Here is a 20322-nt window from a genome sequence, read left to right as displayed (position 1 = left end):
TTCATTTATATTCATGCTAACATTCTGCAACATGCCCTCTCCCCTTAAGCACAAAGCAATGCCATTTTCTATAAGATAAAAATAGCACCCATTGTTTTACAATGATGGTGTGTGACTTTAATCATACAGAAAAACTCTGTCTATACATCAAATATGATGCATAATGCATGAAGTATCCTTATGACTTTCAATTTTCATGTAAAAATTCATAAATACACAATAGGCATGCTTTATGACAAGAATTTAAAGTGATAATGTCCAGTGAGTGGCTTGTTATATCTCTGGACTCTGCATCTTACCTACTAAGCTGTTATAGCCAACGTCAAACTGAGTTTTTATCATGGTTGGTAAACTGAGACAAGGTGAACAGGACCACAGAAGTCACAGTAGCCCTTCACAGCAGGCTCTTATCTGTCAGGTCAGTCTGCATTTTGTTCTCCGGTTGATGCAGCTATACATTTTTTTAAGCTTGCTTATGTACAAAAAAATCTTACATAAAACACATCTCAGCTTCCAATCTGCTATGAAGAAATAACAGACAGTATAATGTCATAACGGACCAATCAGAGTGGAGTATTCATTGAAATGGTTTAATAAACAAATTTAGCATCCTCTGAAATTCCACTCCCTGACCTTGGAGGCTCTGTGTTGCTGGGCAGTAGCACTGTGGCTAAGGTAATTAAATTACCAGACCCTCCATGGGCAAGGGTAATTACTGCTCTCTAAATCCCTGCTAATCCCCCTTGTGAGCCCCCTACACAGACCCCGCCCGGGGCGCTCTAACGCTGACTCCTCGATCCCATCCCAGACATGGGCCGTCTCCAAAAACACACACATCTGCGAGATGAAAATGTGTTCCCTCCATACTGTACTGTGTGTCCTCACATACAGTCTTTCAGTGCAAAGGGCTCCAGTCATCAGTCGCACTGAATTCCCCTCACGTTGCTCTCTTCCTCGCGTGTGTGAGTCAAGAGGACTCTCAGGTCAAAAGGGCCACTCATCTCTCCATAAGAATGTCGTAATTATCACGGTGAAGATGAATCTGATGTGACCTCTGTGAGCTGCAGCGTCTTTTGATGGGAGTTAGAAGAGGAGGAGAGGATATAAAGCTGTGAAGCATGCTAATAGATCATCTTTAGTAAGCAACGGGGTTATCTAGATATCCTCTGGTGACTTTTCTATTTAAATTAAGGGTAGGAGCACATTGATAGGGTCGTCTTTTTGTGTTGTGACTCCTTACTGCAGTATAAGTGTATGAGTGCGTTTAACTACGGTGTTAAAACCCTAAAATACAAGCCACTCCTCTATAAATGATATAACTTACTAACCTTATAGATTGGACAGCACTTATTTTTCTTTGTGTCCTCCAGGGGGCGACGTAACAAGCTGTAAAAACAACCTTGTCTTGCGATAAATTAAGTTGGTGAAGCAACGACCATGGCTTTTGTTTGCCTATTTTAAACTCCAACAACCACAAAATATCTGATTAATGTATCTGTAGTTACTTTACAGCTGCTCTTTTTAATTGTCCCACTCTGTCAATTAGCAAAATGCTAATTCTGTCATGACATAACGTATCATGACGTCTCATGACATAAATGTATCATGACATGACGTATCTTGAAATGACGTATCATGATATAACGTATCATAACATAATGTATCATGACGTCTCACGACATAACGTATCATGACATATCATGACATATCATGACATAACGTATCGTGACGTATCGTGACATAAAGTATCGTGACATAACGTATCTTGACATAACATGTCATGACATGATGTATCATGACGTTCCATGACAATATATTAAGTCATGATGTATAATGCCATGACGTAACATGTCATGACGTATCATGTCATGACGTATCGTGTCATGACGTATCGTGTCATGACGTATCGTGACAACTTATCGTGACATTACGTATCATGTCATGACGTATCGTGACAACTTATTGTGACATTACGTATCGTGTCATGACGTATCGTGACAACTTATCGTGACATGACGTATCATGTCATGACGTATCATGTCATGACGTATCATGTCATGACGTATCGTGACAACTTATCATGACATTACGTATCATGTCATGACGTAACATGTCATGACATAACATGTCATGACGTATCATGTCATGACGTATCATGTCATGACGTATCTTGACATAACGTATCTTGACATAACGTATTGTGTCATGACGTATCATGTCATGACGTATTGTGTCATGACGTATCTTGACATAACGTATCTTGACATAACGTATCTTGACATAACGTATCGTGACATAACGTATTGTCATGACGTATTGTGTCATGACGTATCTTGACATAACGTATTGTGTCATGACGTATTGTCATGATGTATCATGTCATTACATATCTTGACATAACGTATAATGAAAGCACGTATCATGACGTATTGTGTCATAACATATCGTGACATAACCGTGACATAACGTATCATGACATGACGTATCATTATCAACATTTATTGTATCATATCGTGGCTTAGCAGAGCATGTTGTTTCATATTGCTTTGTATCTTATTGTAAGATTGTGACATGAAATGATTTCTTTATACAAAACACAGATCACTGCAGTTTTCTTTCTGAACCTTTTGTGTACCAGCTCTGAGTTTCACTGAAGCACAATGTTCACTCTTTGAAATCTTACATTGATTACAGTGTTAATTTAGTTTGCAGAGAGCTTTGTTATCATAACAAAGTCTCCCTTTGAAATGCAAGAATCAAAGAAACACCAGGCTCCTTTTTAGAATGCTCACAACAGGCAGATTACTGAGCTTTGAAATAATGGAGCCCTTTGCTTTTTGACAACATACCCATAATTTATACTTATTAACGTCTGTCTATGCAGCAGTACGCAGGTCCAAGTTCTTTTTACAATCTTACAAGTAAATTTAACAATGATACATTACAATGAAAAGATCGTACTAATAATAATATTCACAAAAAGGAGGAGTTTTTAGTAATGCATAAAACTTAGAGAGAACAACAGCACAGTCATTGTCCTTTAAATTAGTTTTAAAACAGCAGAGTTGATAGCAGCTTAAAAATGATCAATGTGTGGGAAACAAGCAGCTCCCCTGTCTCTCTCTGCTCCTCCTGTGACCTCGAGTGCCAGCCAAACATCTGCGTGACATCAGTGCCATTGGAAAGAGTCAGTAACCCCAGCAGGTGTTTGGTGTGTGTGCTGCTGTGTGTACTGTACATCTGTGTGTGTGTGTGTGTGTGTGTGTGTAAGGGTGTTGTTTTGAGTTCGAGTACAGTGTCTTCCTCATGTTGCAGAGAGGAGCAGGGCTGTTGGTGAAAGGAGCATCTGTGTGTATTGAAAAGAGTTCTCTGAATAGCTCCATATTTGAACAGCCACTTATCCAGCTATAAGCTGTAAGTGATTCGTGGCAGCTTCCTGAAGCAGTTCAGAGACGGAGAGAGAGAGAGGAACGAGGGAGGGAGGGAGGGAGGACTGAGAGACTCAGACTAAATGAGAGCATCAGTTGTAATTAGGGATACTTTCCTCCATTTGGAAGTGCATGTTTCTGTCTCAGAGAGAATTAGCCCTGGTACTTTGGTTTTGCTATAGCACCACAATTTGGATGTATTAAAGAGGCTGAGGGTAACGCTTCACAGCCAAAAACCATCAGGCTGGTGAGCATGGAGGTCGGTCATGGTCTCCTGTTTTGTGAATTAAGATTACGATGCTGAGTGTGAATGTAGAGGTCATGAAAATTCAACATTTTTAGACTCTTCTGAATCGAAGTTACACAGAAAAAAAACAAGAGATTAGTTTGTAAGTTCATTTTTATTTGAAACTAATACTGTGCCATAATAATGTACTGGTTTATCTTAAGTTTAAGGTCTAGATGTCACATATCTATGAGTCGTTTAAAGGGAGAAAAATAATTGAGACTAAGTGAGTACTCTAAAGACAAGAAAACACTCAGACAACAGTTCCAATCTAGCCTGGCTAAACACAGGATCACAGAGCTGCCAAATTAGTTCACAGAGTGTGTCTACCACTGTCAGAGCTAGCTCCACCAGCCTCCAGTCCTCCTTGCTGCTTTAACATCCTCATACCTGTGCTGGTTCCTCATTCAACTCAACTCAACTCAGCCTTTATTTATAGAGCACGTTTAAAACAACCAGAGTTGACCAAAGTGTGGGACAGATTAAAAGCAGCACAAATGACAAAAATAACCAAAACAATGCCAAAGAAACAATATTAAGATACATAAACACAATGAAAATATATAATAACATATTATAGAATAAAATAAATTAAAATGTAATTAAGATTTTGCCACATGTCCACTCAACCTTGATTAAAAGCCAGGGAGAAGAGGTGTGTCCTCAGAGAGGATTTAAAAATTCAAAAACAAAGGCTGGGTCACCTTTGGTTTTATCCCTTGTTTCGGGGGTCATTGCTCTGGTGGAGTGGTTATATGTCAGTTTAACCAGACACAGCCTACATACAACTTTATCTCCATTTACTAAATCAACATACTGACAAACCACGCCGTGCTACCAGATGACATCTGTCACCTGTGCTTGTTTAGTAGAGCTTTAGAGCATCATGGCAGCAGACATTAACCAGAGCTACAGCCCATGCTAGTAGAGGGAGGCCTAGCTACAGCTTAGACACAACATATGACCGACATTTCAGGCCAACAGTCATAAAAATATTGATGACTCATGGAGTTCTGGTGCTTATTTGTGACTTTCAGTTGTTTAGTCGACTTAATGAGCACACCTCTAGTTTCCTTATCCTTTAGCATTGCTTAGTTGACATCTTTAGGTATTCTAAAAGCTATTTTAAGATATATCTGCATTGGGCCTTTAAACATTGACCTTTAGCTAATAAAATCTGTTCATTAAATTCCCAAGTAGAAGCGAATGCATAATATGCCACCAAGGACAGATAATGTCTTTAAGTATCTAAACCATGTGTGTTGGCAGAGTGAGCGGTCACCTTGTTTTCCACGAGTGATGCTGGTGAAAGATTTTAGCAGGAAAACGTCTCCCTGTCCTTCTGAAGGAGGAAGGAGGTATGTTATGTTATGTTATGAATGTAAAGATATAAAACTATTTTGTTCAAAGTCAAGACAACATTTTGTGAATTTCATCCATGTTGCTGCTGTTATATTCGTGTCAGCCCTCCTCCACAGTGTCTGAATAGGACAAAGGTTGGGAGCTCTGCCAGTTTCTACAGGATGTCAATCATAATCTGAACCAGACAAAGTACATTTCTATGTTGTTACCCCAACCTAATATAATTTAAGAGCAATAACATTTGTGTCTAACATGTGAAGTCAGCAGCAGGTTGCTTCGTCTGCTACCTTGTGTCCTGAAGCCTCAGGTCCTCTCTCGGTGTTGAATAAGGCTGGTGATTTACTACGTCTAAAGGTGACCATCCAAATGTTCCTGACATTTTGGAAATTGTCTTTTTTGTTCAGTCATTTCCCCTTCTTCACCGCCTTCTTCTTCTAAATGCCATTCGCCCTTTTCATTCCTCTTTCACCTTGTTGCTCTCTCTTCCTCCGCCTCGCGTCTGTTGCTCGTCTGGTTGGACCACTGACGGGCCGCTGCTGGAGAGATTAGCTTTTTATACCTTCTCGGTTCATATCTCTCGTCTGTTTCTTGTGAAATATTGAAGTGTGCCCACTTGACTTTTGTTCAAATTCAAGAGCTCTCGATGGAATTAAGTGCCGATGCACTGTTTCCAAAGTACTTTTGGTCATTATGTTCTCCATCATTTCTCTCTCTCAGTGACTCATGTGGTCCCTAATGCTTTTCACCTTGTCTTACTTTGAAGCTGTGAGTATTTGGTCTTTCTGTTTCACACTTCTCAGACGTCTTGTGTCAATCAAACAGCACAGCCGTCATGTTTGTATTAATGAAGCTGGCTCCGTCATTTCATCACGAACACACCACCAACCACAATCAAACTCCAGTCCTCTCAGATAGGAACAAATCAGGGTACTGTTGGAGTTTACCTCTATACTGTCACCATGGGGGAAAAACAGAGGAAGACACGTGCAGAATAAGATTTAATAACAAACACAAACAAAAACTTACTTAACAAATGACAAAGAAACTACATCCAAAAATCCAAAACAAAACACAGGGAATGCAAGGAAGCATTGGGAGAAAGCAACACACAGACGCAAGGAAGAAGAAAGATGCTCCAACACAGGAGAGGGGAAACAGAGTCATCAACACAGGCGTGAATAAAATGAAGTTAATCAAAAAGGAGGGAAACACACAAGGGCAGGAAGTAAGAACAACAAATTAAAACAGGAACACAATAGATTAGACTAAGAAACACCAGAAAATACACATATACAGCACAAGACATGGATCACTAATAACAAGAGGAAAACATAGGATAACTTATAGCTAATACAGAAAACAGACAGGGAGGAAAGAGGCATGAAACACAAGGACAAATCCTAAACTAAAGCCTGATTACTTCTGCATCAAATTGACTGCATAGCCTACGCCGTAGGTCTGCGCAGCTCTGCGGCCTCATGTACAAAGTCTTAATGGATTGCCTACTGAAACATGGCGTACGATCAAATACAGAAAACACCCTACGCACAAAAATATCCCATATGTATGAATCTGTGCGCAAGGATCAACAGCTGTAGAAACGTGTGTACGCCAGCCATGAAGTTGGCGTGAGGCACCACACATTTCCACAGTCATTTCACTCTTGATACATCTGAACTTGATACTGAACTTGATACTGTACTCTGAACTTTTGAGGTGAAAAAGAGCGTACGCCACATTTTTGTGCGTACGCATCCTTTGTACATGAGGCCCCTGGTGTCTACACAGAGACCTACATATGTAGCCGTCATGCACACCTCCTCCAAAATGTAACTACGCATTGAATCATTGTGATTGGTCCGCTCCACGGCATTTTATTTCCTGCATTTACAGCACTTCCAGAATCCCTGCACATCGGTTGTGTATTTCATCTCCTTCAACGTGTCCTCTCTATTCATCCCTGTAATCATTGCTGTATGATAACAGTAACATGTATCAGCTGTAGGTTAACATAACACGCTCGGAATAAGCAAACAGAGATCGTAGTGGGGCCAAAAACAGGCGCCCATCTATCAGAGAGACCGCACTGCCCTCAAGCATTTTGGCAGAATGTATTTCTGTGCGACTCGGACACATCAACGCACAAGTATGTAGTGCTCACATCTGAACAAACACTGCATGTACTGTATATACAAACATATTCATGGAGAGAAGATAGAAGCCGTGTCTCTCCTCTCTCATCATGGGCAACGTGAGATCTCTAGCCAATAAGATGGACGGGCTAACAGGACTAGCCAGGAGTCAGACGGAGTTTCAGGAATGTAGCATGGTGTGCTTCACGGAAACGTGGCTGCATCAGGATATTCCCGACCACAGCGTCTCCATTGACGGCTTCCAGACTGTCCGGGCAGACCGGGATAGCACCGAGAGTGCTGTGGGCCTCCGACCATATTATCTGCACAGGGAGATCTCACATGTCAGACTGGTAGCTGTTTACATGATCCCCCCTCTGCCAACCCGACTACGGCGTCCAACGTTCTCAACGCTGCCAGAGCCAGACTCCAGTCAGACCACCAGAGTGCCCTCTTCCTGATCTCCGGGTACTTCAACCATGTATTTATTTTCTACAGAGCTTCTTATTGTATTTGTCTAACTTATTGTTTATAGAGCAACTGTTATGAACCAATTTCCCTCCCTGGGATAAATAAAGTATTTCTGTTTCTGATTCTGATACATGAGGTTTCCTTTAGGTCAAACGTGTTGAATATGTTTCCTACCTTGCACCCTCACTGAAGATTATGATATTGGTCAATCAGTATGTTGTTTAAGTCGAGGGAAATTAGTGAAAATCTTCACAGGGTAGCTTTAATAGATTCTGAAAACAAGATATGCCGTGCTCTAAAGTTTCCACGTTGTTGAGGGAATGAATTATGACCAGCAGAAACATTACATTTCACCTCACTCTGTCTCTCACAGTCGGTGCAGATAAAAGCTTCACCTTCAGAGCTCCGTGACGTCCACAGAGGGCAGTAATCTGCACCTGGAGACGCGGCTCAGTCATTACTGCTCCCTGCAGTCTCCCTGTGCCACTAATCTCTCAGCAACTCATACTGTACGCAGAGTTTCCACTGTATTTACTCTCAGAGGAAACGTTCAGCCAAACATTTTATGTATCTTGTGAGAGAGATAAGCTTTCTGAAAAGTTGAATTCTCTGCCCCAAGCTGAGATAGCGTTTGCCCTTTGCAGCGCTGGGATGTGTGCTCGGCTGGCTTTTAAGGGACCAACAACAAAAATATTCTCCACAGAGGATGACCTACACCGCTCAGCATGGACACAACCCTTCCCTGCTCATTAGGATTGAACTATAACACCGCTGGGCCACAAATCCGCACCGGCCTCACCGCCTTACCCGGTGATCGATCCCCACACGGCCACATGACACAAGACACACACATGGCACACACAGAGGCGGTGAACCAGAGCTTATGAACAGAGGAGCAAGCTGTGCAGTGTCCAGGCAGGGTGTTCATGGTTACTCATTAACCCAGACTCCCTGTTTGCTCTGCCTCTGTCTCTGCTCCATGTCTGCGAGCTTGTCTACATGTGTGTGTTGTCAACAGTGCCATGTGCCTCGCTGCGCTTTATCAGACCATGCACTTTATTTACACGCCGGCTCTCTACATACACACACACACACACACATGTAACATCTGCTCACTCCTGCAGTCGTGTATCTTACAGTTACAGTTTGCTTCCTGCTCCTCTCTCAGCCGACAAATGAACAAAGAAAACGGACGTAGTGTAGCAGAGTAGAAAAGGGCCAACGTTCACATGTGTGGTAAATAATCAGCGCTCAAAAACATGCAATCACTCTGAGTGTAGATGCAAAGATCTCATGGGGAGAGGATTGATTGCGAGGTGACCTGTTGAGGAAATGAGTGGCTGGCTGAAAGGGCAGAGAGAGAGCAGAGTGGACCAACGGCAGCAGGGTGCTGCACGAGTCTTATTCACAGTTAACAGCTGAATCACATGAACACAACATGAGGATTAATGCAGGGTAAAGCTTAATTGACTTTATTTCACCTTCATGGTTTCTGGATAGAACAGAAAGTATAAAAAATATCACTGTTTGGTGTTGGCACTGAACCTCACCTGTAAGGCATAAAGTATAATGAGCGGGTGGTAACTCAAATCAGACTCCTGACAGGGTGAGCAAGATAATGACGTGAAGTGGAGGGGTCATGCCTCACCCCTGAAAGATGGTTGGGGTCCAGTAGCTCCTCAGGATGCTCTCACATCTGTACCCGCTAACTGTCATTATTTCTTCACTCTCAAGACCAACCTGAGACCACACTAAGGTTTTTACCACAGTGTCAACAGGCAGAGGGGGAATGTGATGGACTACTTTCCATAGACTGATTTGTGGAACAGGTTGTTCCTAGTGCTGCTTTTGCTGTTGAGAATTAATCACTATTGTTATGGGGTTTTGACCAATCAGAAGCATTCCATTCCATTCTATTCTAATGTTTTTAACACAGTGTCAACATGCAAAGAGGGAATGTGACAGACTCCTCTCCATGGATGTATTTTATATGATGTGGGTCAATCAGGTCGTCCTTGGTGTTACTTTTGCTGCTGCTATTGGGTTTTGACCAAGCGGCATTTTTTCATAACGCAGCAATTTCGAAGATATTAAGATTACGAGTTTTCCATTATGAGAGGCACAGCTGACTTGATTGACAGGCGGGAACACTGTAGCTGTTAGCAAGGAGGCTCAAAGCCCGCCTCTTTACCTCACACTCGCTCAACAGCAGTTCAGTACGACAACTCACGTTCACTTAAGATAAAGTTTATTGCAGCATACAGTATTGTGTTTGGTGTATGGGCTCCGAACCTCATTACTCAACATACATTATTTAAATGCATACATTTAGGAGCCATGAGATAGGACTAACCCCCCTCGGAGCCCGCAGGTGGATGCCGGGGAGGAGGTGGGTACAAAGTTTGCACACAGCACTGAGCAGGACAGCAGGAGCACTTGCAAAGCAGAGGCAGAGACAGAGACGGGGAGACATGCAGCTTAAATAGACCGCCAAATGAGGATGTTGAGATCAGCTGATAGGGAGGATGATGACGTGTCAGTATGACTGAGTGCAGCTCGAGTTGTCTGCCTGAACTAGCTTGCAGGCGGCACTCCATTTATGTTGAGTTCAACATTTCCAATATGGCTGCCACCGCCACCGATTGGCCTCAAAACAGCGCCTCAGAAACAGATGGGTGACGTCACGGATACTACGTCCATTATTTATACAGTCTATGGTTTTGACCAATCAGAACCAAGTATTTAATCAAGAGTGGGGAATCTTGGACATAAGCCCCGATAAGTTAATGCAGGTTTTTTGCCAACTGGAGGGATCGACGTACTGTCACTGCGTTATGCACAGCTTCCTACAAAAAGTTTGACACCAACTATTCAACAGTTCAGTCTCCTGTCGTCTTAAAGTTAGTTAATAAGATGTTTTGTAAACATGAAGCTGAAAAGAAGTAAAGGAAAAACTGTAAATATTCCTTTTGCATCTTTAAATGCTGCCACTGCTCATTCAGATTAAAAACATTCAGACACTCTTCAAGTCTTCAAAGGCTGTTTTCATTTTGCTACTTTGCTCTTTTCTTTATTTTCTCTGACACAGTTAGCTGAATGATGTTTAAAGTACTCGTCTTCTTTCTGTGAACTGAAATGTTTGAAGGCCGTTCATCTGTTATGAAAGTCCGAAATGACAGAATGCTCTAATTGAAGAATAATAACTGATGTTAAAGGTAATCTAGATCATCATGATGGTCTTTTGTCAGTCGTTAGATGTAATAAAAGTCTGTTTGTTGGAACTATCATCCCCCTCTCATCCCTGGAATCAGACTCTGGCAGCGGGCCTGATTACTCCTGCATGTCATGCCAATAAAGCGCCATTAAACATCCACACCTCCGTCACCTCAGCTGCTGTTGGCCTCACTGTGTGTCTATCTCAGCGGTCAAATGAGACCCGACTGCTTGGCAGATTTTTTACTGCTGGTCCTCTTTGCCTTCGATCCTGCACCCCCCCTCCTTTCACTTCACATCCCCGAGAGATCAGAGAGACACATCTGGTCCGGCTGAGAGTTGAGGGGAGGCCAGGCGGCTCCTGGAGGCGGGGGCATTAGCATACACTTTCTCTGGGAATGCCCTTGACTATCCGTCTGAAGAATGGCACGTGAGCAGAATCAGATTCACCAGTGGGACCTAAAGAGAGACGTACAGATGGAGATGATATTCAGAGCTCTCAGTGGCTTTCTGAAGTGTGCTTTCTTTTACTCTAAGAGAATTATTGGATGAAATCTCAACAAAACAAGAACATTTGAGTGAAAGTGTTCAGAAACACACACCTAATAGTACCCTCCAACTGATATTTGTTTTCATGGAGCAGAAGGTGTGAGTGGGTGGGGGGCAAATGACAGAAAATAGTGAGCTGAGAAAAAGAGGGGACATGTGTGCACTTTGTCTGAGAGAGAGAGAAAGAGAGAGAGAGAGAGAGAGAGAGGGAGGGGGCGGGTGCTGGAGTAGGTGGGCGGGAAGAGAGAGGAGGCGAGTGTCACGGACGGAGAGAGGCAGAGATAGAGAGAGAGAGAGAGAGAGAGAGAGAGAGAGAGAGAGGGAAGGAATAGCGAGCTGCTTGTTGCCAGAGCTGTTTTGTTGGAGCGTGTGGTCGTGAGTGCTTCCCGAGCTGCCGCGTGAAAAAAGAAAAGAAAAGAAAAGGAAGGGACGCTGCTTTTTCAGTTTTCTTTTCTTCTTTTTTTTCTACTTTAGAGCAACAAGAATCTCAGCTCCCCTCAATCCAAAGAGTGTGTGAAACCCCCTGCTTCCTGGGATTGTAAAGAGGACCCAGGGAAGACAGCGTGCTGCCAGGTAAGAGAAGCACTGTGCGTCTGTGTGGTTGCTGCTTTGTGCTGAAACGTACAGAATTTGCTGTTTTTTGGTGCACGTGTTAACAAAACTCAGCTCTGAGGACACCGTACTGTAAATGTGATCGGAGGAGCCGGGCTGTGGAGAAGGAGGACGCGTGGTGACAGATGTCAGGGAACGTCAAACATGAAGAGACACAAACTGGAGTGACTTGTAGCGCTTCTTTTCTTTCTCTCTGTCTTCTTCTGCAGATTTATTTTTTCCCCTAAAATGACAGCGGCATCAAAAAATCTAACTCCTGATCAGAGCTGACTTTCCTTTAAAGATACAGTTTCTCTTGAAGTCTCTGTGGAGCTTGTTTTCTTGTTGCCTGGTCCTAATGATCTCAGATTTGAGCGTGACCAGGTGTGATTGATTTGATGTGATGTGATGGCTGTCAAAAACAAGCGCACAAGAGTCCAATCTTTGAGAAAGAAGTCTTCTAACCAAAGTGGAAACCTTTCTTACTCGTAACATGACAGATATATGACACAGTGATGTTTTTTACCAAGATCCAGATCCAACTTTTACGCACTAAATGAAGCAGTTACTCAATTTTCGTTGCTTCCAAACACCTCAAGGTTTTTGCGGTGATCACAGCAGACTCTCATGGAGGTTAGGTCGACTTAAATGGACAGTCAGGACAGTTTCAGCTCGTTCTCAAGCAAATATAAAAGATGTGTAACAGTCAGCAGTGTGTCTGTTCAGCTCCATAACACACCGCTTTGTTTCTCGGTGTAATAAGAAGTTCTGCAGCCATCCAATCACTTCCCTCTCTCCTGTTCTGTCATTTCCTCTTGTTGTCGTTCCTTATCTATCCGTCTCTCCCTCTCTCCCTCTCTCCCTCTCTCCGTCCTCATTATCCAACATTCAGCTGAAACCAACAACCCCATCTCTCTTCCCTTCCCTTCCCCTCGGTCCACTCATGCATGCTGACGTACAGTAGACTATTAAACACAGACATTCACGACAGAGCCAGAGGCTGAACAAAGCCCTCCCTCTTCTTAATAACATCCCTCTTTTTATTTATTTTCTTCTCCTCTCATTTAGAAGACATGAAAGAGTTAAAGGTTGGTAGATTGTGGAGGCTTCAAATGGCCCCCTTCCGTCTTTTTGACTCCATTGTCTTGTGCTGGAACGAGCCGTGAAAGCCGGCAGTCTTTTCAAACACAAGACTAATTCGGATTTTCTCATTTTGACTTCATTTTTTTTCCCCCTCCACCTTCCAAAGCTTTTCTTCTCCTACGGGCTCTAATAAATCCTTTTCACATCCAGTACGCCTGGGAGAAATGGATTTGTTCATCCCATAGTGGAGAATCTGCTCACCTTTTGTGTTCATACCTTTGTTGGCATTGGATTTATGAGTATAATCTGCACTCATTTACAGAAACTGTTGAAGCCATTCTTTGCCGGCACAATTGAATCCTTTTCTGGAGAAACGTTGGCACATATTCCAACATTGTTCCTCTGTGTGTGTGTGTGTGTGTGTGTGTGTGTGTGTTTGCCTCCATGGTGTGTGGTGTGTGTGCAGCATCAATAGTTAATGAGCGTCTCCAGGACTCATTCATTCGTCCCATTCATACAGTGTTTTACTTTTTCTAAAGGCTGTGACGCCTCCTGCTTGAACACAGCTCAGCCTGAGTTTGGTGGAGCTGGAGGCTGACCTTCACACAACCTTGCAGTGTCACAGTGTGTGTTTGGCTTTTTAAGGGATGGTAAAATATGACAGAAATGAGTAGTCTCATAAATCTGCAAAAAAGATGGAACTAAGGATGTTAAAGTTTGAGATAAATTTGACTTTTTGGTCTTAAAGGGCGATTCTGCAGATCTGGACGCCTCTCCTGTGTGTTGGTGTGTCTAATACTTCTGACCCAATCCCTCTAACCACGCTCGCTCCAGCTCTCCTTCCCGGAGTGTCAGGCGGCAACTCCTGCCCTGTCCACTCTGATTGGCCGGCTTTTCTACTCCGGGGAAGCACAGGATGGAAAGAAAGAGAGAGAGAGGTCAGCCTCACGTGAGCAGGGATCAGCCATTCTGGATGCACATTTAGGATGTGTGTGTGTGTGTGTGTGTGTGTGAGAACAAGGGAAACAAAGGACTGAATTTGGATATGAAAGAGCCGGGGATGCTTTCGCTTGGTGAAAAGCTGCACATGTGATTTGTGAAATTCACACATTTGAGTGAAATCACTGAGATCACGCTTCTCCAGAGAGAGATGCGATATTCCTCCTACCATGCAGCCCCAACTACAGTCATGTTTTGTATCCATCTAAGTGATGTATTCAGGCCTCCAGCCCCCCCATCCCTTTGTAGATGACGCTGTCACATGTGACAGCTCTGAAGCAAACAGGGCGTGGAGCTCCCTGCCTGCCTGCCTGCTGAGACTCTGGCGTGTTTGCCTCTTTCGAACAGATCCAGTTGAGACAAGGTCCAAGCTGCTCCACCCAGTCACCCACCCAGCAGAACGGTAGATCTGTTTGTTCTCTCTTTGTGCTCAGACCATGCAGCGCTGATCCAGAACCATGGACAGCGCCCTTGAACTGAGGGAGGGAGTAAAATTTCAGCACCACCTCTCGTGGACAGCTCCTCCATGCCATGCAGTCTAGCACCAGAGGGGAACAGAGGCCCAGGAATCACATGACACTGACAGGGGTAGAGCTTTGAGATGATGGACGATATTCACTTGCTTGTGGAGATTATTCAGACAGTGATAAGATAATGAAATGTAAGAAGTGACAGATTTCAAATCAAGGTTTTAAGAAGGTGCTGCAGCCCGAGGAGCAGGAACAGCAGTGTTTGAACATTTACCAGCTTTAATCTGTCCGTGTTTGCTAACCAACACTGACTGTCAGTTGAGTCCACAGCCAGCTGTGCTCGGTACTTAACCAGGTAGCCTGGGTAAATAATCACTGTTTCCAAATATGCAAAGCCTACAAACAGGGTCTGAGCTTCTTTGTAGCTGTGCGTGTAGTTCACTGGAGCATTAAATCAGTGTTGGCTTGCCTTCCTGAATCACTTTCTTACAGCTCTATAGTCTTTTATTTATCAGTCAGATTTATTCAAACAGCAGCTGTGAAAATAATCAAATGCTAATGAACGAGCTTCAAGTCACAGGAATAATGCAAATGTTAAAAATGGATTTGAAGACTCATGATGATGATGAACACCAAAACAAGCATAAAGAGACCAAAGCCAGGCGTGACCAGTGCAGGTATGTGGACGTCAACCTGCAATGGCAATTTCAAAGATATTGAGATCAGGAGTCTTCCAATGAGAGGCACAGCTGACTTGATTGACAGGCGGGAACACTGTAGCTGTTGGCGAGGAGGCTCAAAGCCCACCTCTTTACATCACAATCGCTCAACAGCAGTTTGGTTGAGTTCAACATTTCCAATATGGCTCCCGCCGACGATTGGCCTTGAATCAGCGCTTCAGGAACAGATGGGTGACGTCACGGATACTACGTCCATTATTTATACAGTCTATGGTTTAGCCATGTTTCTCACCTCGAGACTAGTCGGTTTGTCAGAATTTAAATCTAGTTTTAAACAACACAGAAATCAGTCTCCTTGGATCATCCCTATCCAGAACTATGAGAACTATTTGGAAATCTACGTAGCTCACACTTCAGTGGCATGTGCCGTGCATTTATCTTTTACTTCCTGTTTAAAAAATCTCCACAGACTTAACATTTTTGAAAACCAGACGTCACTTTTTCATTATGTACACATAAGGGATGTACATTTTGAGAGCTATCTTCGGAAATGTTATCAATCAATTATCGATTAATCATGAAAACAACTTGGACGTTTTCCATGTCAAAAATAATGCCAAATGTGTTTTTCCCACTAAATCAAATTTTCCTTCACAACACAAACTTTATAACTGACGGTATTAAATAGCTAAGGACCGTATTGAAGCGTACAAAATGTTAAACACTAAATATCAACGTAATAAATAATCTCCCTGGACATACAGTCACATGAAGTGAAGGCCCAGACTACAACATGTGGATTTACTGCAACAAGGGAACTGAATGGAAACATGTTTCAGACTCACAGTGTCCAGTTTTCTGTCTACTCGTTCTTATTGAGAAAAAATAAGCATGTGTTTGTGGTCTTGTGTCAGCAGGGAGCGCAAACGGATCATTAGTCCTGAGTCCAGCTACAGATAAAAAAGCACTCGTGGAGACCTGTCACTCAGCCGCCTTTAACACCTTTAACTGATTCACATTGAAACATGCTTTAAACTTGAAACACCTCCCTGATAATTGAACCAAATATGAGACCACATGATGTTTGATCGACGTGATGGAAAATCGAAACAAAAAAACATGTTTGAGTTCATTCTTAACAATCAATTAATCAATACTCAATTAGTCTAGTTAATTATCTGACAAGGTACATATTAATACTTACCATTCATCTGAAACACTCCTCGAGGTTACGGGTTCATTTTTGCTTGCTGCTACTTCTTCTATGTTTCTATGTAATCTCACTGAAAGAAACTAGAGCTGAGAAGTCGACCTTCTTCCCGGAGGTCAAAGCCTTTAAGAAGATCACATCCACACATCGTGACTGTAAGCCTCTCTCTTCTTCTTCTTTGCCCTTTCCAGCATTAGTGTATCATCACTAAGACAAACACTGCGGCTCAAAGCAACATGCTTCATTTCACACTGAGAATCACCGTCATTAATCTGCTTTGGCTGTTCTGAATGCATGAGTCAGTTATGGCTTTGTCGATGCATGTTATTGATTTGAATGCACGGCTCTACGGTGCATATGTGTAGAGCATTAAAACAGAAAGCTCTCCAGAGTCAGATTATCTCTCATTATAGTGACTCCGTCTTTTGTTCTGCAGCTTGTGGTAAGTGACTCTGCTTCATGAATGAATCAGAAGTATTTAACATCTTTTTTAGAGTGTGTGGAAGCAGATGTGGAAGCAGGTTGTTTGTGTAAGTGCTGTTAGATGAAGGCTAAACGTACGCTGCTCTGTGATCTTTGTCCTCCTCGCCTGGTCCTCGCGTTCGTACATTAAGAGGAGCTGAAAGATAAGAGCCTCTTCTGGTCATGCTTTACCGCTCACGCCCGTCCACACGAATATGCACGCCTGGACTCAGCATGACATCGATTTTGTGGCTTCATGCACGTCCTCCAAGAGTAGACCCCCCCCCTCATTCCAGCCCACGCACCACGACGGATACAATAAGAGCGGCACAAGTCTCGCCCGGGGCTCCTGGTATCACCATTGGACAACAAACCACCCGTCACTCCTCTCTCTCCCTCTCCTTCCTCTCTCTCTCTCCCTCTGCAGCCCCTCACACATGTCCCCTAATTGAGCCGGCTAATAACCAACCCAGGTCATTTGTATATGTATGCATTAGCATAATTGAATAGGCATGAGTTAAGTGTTCTCCACTGGTGTGTTATTAACCAGCAAAGAGGCCAATGCCTGTGCCACTGTGTTTGTCAGGCGCCATGGTGTCATGAACAGGGAGGCATCCATGCGTTTCAACTCTTCTTCTTTGCCCCTCCTCCTCCTCATCCTCAGCTATTTATACCATGACAGCTCAGTTACACTAAAGTGTTGTCAGAGCTGCTACAGATAATTAATGGAAATATATACATCCAGATATTCATTCTAATATCTGATCAACGCCGTCAGTTTCAGCTCTTGGTTCTCTCAGCTCCGCTCTTCCTCCTCTGGGACGTCCTTGTCTCTGCAGGCGCTGTGATGGATCACAAACTGAAGACTCCCCCAGTGAGAGGACAGACATATATGGCAGGTTAGAGAGAATCCAGACTGCTGCCAAGTGCAAGTTAATTTTCTTGTGTCAGGCCGACAGGTCAGGAGTGAGTTCACCTGACCACGGAGGTAACTCTGGATGAGGTCGGCTCCTCCTTTAGTTCCATCAGAAGAGTCAGGAAGTGTTTTCTTTCATATTTATTTAGAACCTTTATTTAACCAGGAAATGCTCGTTGAGATTAAAAATCTATTGTCCAAGAGAGTCCTGGCCATGATAAGCAGCAGCACACTGACAAAGTTACAATAGACATAAATACAAATAGCAGACGCTTACAACTGCTACACAACAAATACCTCCAGAAAAACAGCATGAGTTACATTTAAAGAAAACATCTGCAGACAGATACATCTGCCTCCAAGTCATTTAAGGACTGCTTGAAAGCATTCAAAGTTATCAGACCACAAAGTTTCAGATCCTTTTGTAAGGCATTCCAGGTCGAGGGAGCAGCAAACCTGAAGGCCTTTTTTCCAAGTTCAGTCCTGACCCTCAGAACAGATATTAATAAGAGATCCTGAGATTGAAGATTAGGAGTTCCTGAGTTCTTTTGTGCTATGTAGGTGAAGAGGTAAGAGGGAAGTAGACCTAAGAAGCACTTATAGATTAGAAGATGCCAATATTTCACCATGTCGACCTACTCTTGAGTACAGCACGCAGTGATGAGTCCTAGTTTTAAAATTGGTGATAAACCTCAAAGCTCCATGGTATACAGTATCCAGCGTGTGCAAGCTCTGAGCAGAGGTGTGCATGTATAAGACATCACTGTAGTCCAACACAGACAGAAAAGTAGCAGGAACAAGTTTTTTTCCTTGGCTTCAAAAGAAAGGCAGGATCTGATTCTACAATAAAAACCCAGCTTTAATTTCAACCTGTTAGTGTGCTGCTGAATGTGAGGGGTTAAAGTGAAAGAATCATCAGCTGTCAAGTATTGAGGGAGCTGACGTGAATCAGACTTAAAGGGAAGTTTTGGATGAAGGGAGGCAGTTGGAGTGTTAGGATGCATTTCCATCTTGTTGCGCAGCAGTTGTCGTCCTTGTGGCTTTGCTGTGTAAATCAGTCCTCTGAGCTTAAACAGACTTTTATCACTACGGCTGTGACTCCACTGAAGGCTGCATATTCACCAGAGACCTCTGTTTACAGAGAGAGGAGGAGGCGGAGCTGACAGGGTTTTCTTTAGCTCTCAGTGAGCAGGTTACTGAGAGGTAAGAAGACACTGAGGAGCTGCATCTCACGTAAATGTTGCATGGCAACAACCTGCTAGTTGAAGCACCGAGTAAAGGCTTCAGAATGTGGGATAAGAATGAAAGAAAGAAAACACACTGACGAAGTGAATAATCTACACTGGAACTCTTGTTCTTGTTTTGGTTTGAACAAACACTCTTTAAATTGTCTCCTAGCATGAATCATCCAGTCTCCATCAGCTTCATCCTGACCCCAAGGTCAGAGAGGTCATCATGGGATCAGAAGAGTGTAACGTCCGAAATCACATAATACTGTTGCAGAAATGATGCTTTCACTTCCTGTGACCAATCACTGAAAGCACTTTCCCTAATGGAGTGTTTGGGACAGTGTTGTTGTGCCTCAAGATTTGTGCTAGTTTCATGGTTAAGAATAACAAAGAGTGTAGATCTGATCCCTGTGGTTTCTCCAAACCTTCACCCAGAGTAAAGATTTTAAACTTCTCAGTTCTGGTTTCCCACTTACTGCAAGAAGACAAACATTACACTGGCATGGATACATTACTGTTCCCATTTCTCTATTCTCTACATCAGAAGAATCTTCACACTGGTGGTTTCTTGCATCCCAGCGTCATGCAAGTAAATACTTAAATTCTCCTCACTTGTTAATTTGCGTCTTGTCCGAAACTTCCAATCATGTTGCAAGAAAACCGGAGTAGATTGCTAGAGTTGATATTTTTGTCCTTGAATTAACACATCAATAATTACCAGACCATTTAGAAGTGAATGTTTTTACAAAAAGAACAGTTAAATGTGAATGTTTTTAAGCTCTGTCAATAGTTTACATGTAGATAAAGAAAAGTAACACCCTCCCTCGTCTCTTTAAGGACGTTGCATCCTTAACCCCTGACCCTGTCTCAAGTGAGAGGCTGCTTCTTCTATGTGACCCTGAGGCTCGTCTTTAACCGTCCTTCCTGCTTTGTAAAGAAAAAGCAATTTTACACTCATCACACCTCCATCATGCTGCTTCCTGTCGATCACGGCCTTTGATTTCTACACCACCATTCACAAGAATACAACAGTCTTTATCTTCGTCCGTACTCTGCTTCTGTTTTGACCAAAAATTAGATTTCCAGCTGCTCCCCTTCCCCCTGTTCACCAGGGTTACTGGTGTCACCATCCCTGTGACCTTCCAGTCAGTCGTGTTATAGAGCAATTAAAGGATCTCTCATGTTAAAAGCCCGTCACAGAAAAGAAAAGCCAGGAGGTTATCTCCACATCAGGCATTTCC

General features: G+C 43.0%; 1 protein-coding gene across 7 annotated transcripts in view; it reads left to right on the top strand.

The window, feature by feature from the left end:
* The window catches only part of syt1a (synaptotagmin Ia), a 262791-nt gene that overhangs the window by 123089 nt on the left and 119380 nt on the right, over positions 1-20322 (top strand). For 6 of the 7 annotated variants that reach the window (XM_034673889.1, XM_034673884.1, XM_034673883.1 and 3 more), the window contains one exon: positions 11916-12014. The exons of the other annotated variant lie outside the window; for it this stretch is intronic. The gene's annotated coding sequence lies outside the window, so the exon portion shown is untranslated. The remainder of the gene's footprint in view (positions 1-11915; positions 12015-20322) is intronic. 7 annotated transcript variants of the gene reach the window in all.

The sequence above is a fragment of the Notolabrus celidotus genome, chromosome 21 (assembly GCF_009762535.1).
Source record: "Notolabrus celidotus isolate fNotCel1 chromosome 21, fNotCel1.pri, whole genome shotgun sequence".
In the NCBI taxonomy this organism is placed as follows: Eukaryota; Metazoa; Chordata; class Actinopteri; order Labriformes; family Labridae; genus Notolabrus; species Notolabrus celidotus.
Note: the sequence above shows the minus strand (reverse complement) of the source record. Positions and strands in the feature narration are given on the sequence as shown.